This window comes from Thermobia domestica, chromosome 7 (genome assembly GCF_964235325.1).
Source record: "Thermobia domestica chromosome 7, izTheDome1.hap1.1, whole genome shotgun sequence".
In the NCBI taxonomy this organism is placed as follows: Eukaryota; Metazoa; Arthropoda; class Insecta; order Zygentoma; family Lepismatidae; genus Thermobia; species Thermobia domestica.
Window position 1 is genome coordinate 70,401,278 of NC_137460.1, and position 3,540 is coordinate 70,404,817.

General features: G+C 32.3%; 2 non-coding genes across 2 annotated transcripts; one reads left to right on the top strand and one right to left on the bottom strand.

Moving 5' to 3' along the window:
- Window positions 1-1,250: 1,250 nt before the first annotated feature.
- TRNAK-CUU (transfer RNA lysine (anticodon CUU)) lies at window positions 1,251-1,323 on the top strand. Its single transcript has one exon. It is a non-coding gene; the product is annotated as a tRNA-Lys (tRNA).
- A 1,791-nt stretch (window positions 1,324-3,114) lies between these two features.
- On the bottom strand, window positions 3,115-3,187 carry TRNAK-CUU (transfer RNA lysine (anticodon CUU)). Its single transcript has one exon. It is a non-coding gene; the product is annotated as a tRNA-Lys (tRNA).
- Between the last annotated feature and the right edge of the window lie 353 nt (window positions 3,188-3,540).

The following is a 3,540-nucleotide window of genomic DNA, read 5'->3' on the forward strand; positions in this document are numbered from 1 at the left end:
AACTGATAGTTTGTGTTTGGCTACACTATATGTAGTTCTTCAGATATAAGGCCTAAAAGAAAAATTTTGATTGAAATATGTTGCATCTTTTGATCAAAAGAAAAAAAAAAGATGAGTGAAATATTGGACAACATGGGATAAAATAAATTCAAATGACACGTGCGAGATTCTTGAAAGTTATTGATATTTTCACAGAAATGCAACAAAGACTGCTTTCTTATGTGCGTGGGACATGACAAAGAAAACCACTACGTAGTAAATACTGGCCTCGAAGACAAGATATCATTGCTGGCATCAAGAACACATCCCTTTAATCAATTGTGAACCTTCAAGATCTCATTTTGACACTACTGCTTTGATTACAAATTAGTTTGAAGAATTTGTTAAAGTAGGTCTACCAAACAAAGCCAGCTTTTACATGTCTCGATGAGAAATTAGACTTAAACGAGGCAAAAATTAAGGGAGCATTCTTTTTGTCCACATTAAAGTAGTCAGGCAGAGTCTTTTGAAATAAACTCTTTGAAATTGAGAAATTAATTTGACTAACATTTAAATCGGTAAGTTCAGGTTTTATTGGACATACATATAAAAGCTAAAACTTGTAACGTCATTGCTAGTGACACGATGAAAAGTTTTCAACTCATTGAATGTAACTCGTCACTAAAATCACACTGTTTGTCCTCATACCTGAATTTCTTTCCTCAAAACCTTGGTTCATAAGTGATGAGCACTGAGAAGGGTTTGATCAGGACATTGCCACTTTGAGAGGCGCTAAAGTGAAAATTAACTAAAAGTATGTTTGCTGACTAATGCTGGTATAACATTAGAAAGACTCCAAGGGGGGAGGACGTAAACGATCAAAAAGATATTTGAGAGGAGTAGTGGGAAAAGCTGATGATTCACAAGAACCAAATTATTGGATAAAAGAGATTAAAAAAAAAACACTAGTGTACAAAATCGCTTCGTCCAGCCATCTGATAGAATTTTCCTTTTTAATGACCTTTTGTATTCAATAACTTTCTATGCTAAAATTGATGCTATGACTAAGGATGATACGTCTGTGAACACGTCTTCAAAAGAGTTCATGTTTCTTAAATATGTTCATGTGAGCATATTATACAGCCATGTCCTGTGTATGCAATATTATCCTGCGCAATACTATACGCATATTTCCAACATGATTGTAAAAAGCTCTTCTTCGCTACGCTCAGTATCTATCTATTTATGCGTGTGTTACCTCTCACTCAATAGCCCGGCTAGCTCAGTCGGTAGAGCATGAGACTCTTAATCTCAGGGTCGTGGGTTCGAGCCCCACGCTGGGCGTTCTTTTTCAAATTATTCACCTTGTATTGAAAATTATCATTATTAGGATGATTAAATTATTAGAAGGAAAGTGTATCTACTACTGTATAGAAGATTGCATTGAGGGTTATTAAAGCGTATTGCTACAAACTAGAATATTAGTGCCATATGCTTTGCTGGCCTACATTAGATAAGAAATATGTGTTAAATGTGGATCACGTTTAATGTCCAACAAAAAGGAGGCATGATGGAACATTTTGGCTATGATTAATGAATTCAGCACCTGTTATTTAGTTAAAATCACAGACTTTAATTTGAAGGATAGAAATAAATTTTAAATTTGTTGTACAGTGTAATTTATCTGTGATTTATTATTCAAGCTCTTAAATTTAATCTTGTAAATCTGTATTCTAAATCTGGGCAGCACAGGCAATCTGACAACCCTATTTACGAATGTCTCATCTTTGAACATTTTTTTCTTTCCGCTAAAGGTTAACTTTTGATCCTTTGAGAAAAATTAAAACCCTCTTGCTCCAACTAGGATATATATGTATTTTAATTAAAGTAACAAAGCCACGTTTATACGACTCGTATATTGAGAAATAAACTAAAGATCTTCCCCCTTTCCCTTTAAAAACAAAATTTTTGTTATATAAACCAAGTTTCACCTCCCTAATATGAGGAATTTTATATATATATATATATATATATATATATATATATATATATATATATATATATATATATATATATATATATATATATATATATATATATATATATATATATATATATATATATATATACAGTGCCGGATTTAGGGAGGGTGCAAAGGTACACGTACACCCCCCGTTGTTGTAAATATACACTACCTAAAGCGAGAAGCTAGTAGTGAAAATAGCAACACTTCCGAAAATTTCTGGTGCCATGTTTCCGTTTGGCCTTAAAACTGTTTTTTTTTTTTTTTTTCAAAATCGATAGTTTAAGTAAGTTTTCTAAAAGTGAAAGTTTTTTCTAAAAAAAAAAAAAAGGATTCACCGAGAACAGACACTAAGATTTTCCAGAGCATTTCCTAATTCACACCACAGATGCCTAAAGGCATTTTAAAAATTCAAATTCAATTCAAATGTACTGGTAGTTATTGGTGCACTCAATCTCAGAAAATCCTGGATCCGACCCTATATATATATATATATATATATATATATATATATATATATATATATATATATATATATATATATATATATATATATATATATATATATAAACTCCATACATTGACATACATTTTAACCCCGAACTTCCTTCATCGTAGGTTAAGTATTCTAATGAAAGTAACAATTAAAAATTTGACTGGAGGACCGTGTTATTTCAAAAAAAAAAAATTTCAAACAGTTTACCCTTTTTTCTGTGATGGTGAGACAAACAATTTCAATGTGTCGAAGAAAGACAGAAAAACGAACGTTAATAAAACCGGAAACGCTTTTATAATGAAGCGTTTATATACAGAGTTTCATCTTCCTAGATTAAGGGATTCATTAAAATACTACATTTTTGACATAAATTTTCAATTGCCTTCTCTTATGATACGTATTTTAATCAGTGATATAATAATAATTTTAAAACTAGGCTCGTATTAAAAATATACCGATATGTTTCACATGGTTCACCATTTTTCTCTGCTGCAATCACAAACGAAATCATTTTCATTTGTGTGAGTTATTTTCCAAGAAGAAAAACAGGAACAGTATGCAACTGCCAAGCACTTTGTATAATTTTCATAAAAGTCGAATAATTTGCCAAAACTTACGCCCAGCGTGGGGCTCGAACCCACGACCCTGAGATTAAGAGTCTCATGCTCTACCGACTGAGCTAGCCGGGCTATTCGTTAACATGTCGCTCAGACTCACGCACTAATAGATGGTAGCGCACTGAGCGTAGCGAAACAAACTTTCCTACAGTTGCGCTGGGAAAATGCGCATAGGTTTCCATTGCGCGGGATAATATTGTATACTCACATGGCTATGTATACTGCTCTCACATAAGCACATCGGTCATTTAAGAAACAGGAAGAATTTTTGAAAAGTTGTTTGCAGAAGTATTACCATTGTATTAGAGTAGAGCTATTTGCGTTTACATGTGAAAACACTGGAATTTTCATATATGAACACACTAATTTATCTATTTTCGTTAAAATTTCATTCATTTTCTTAGATATTTTTTTTAAGGCAGCGC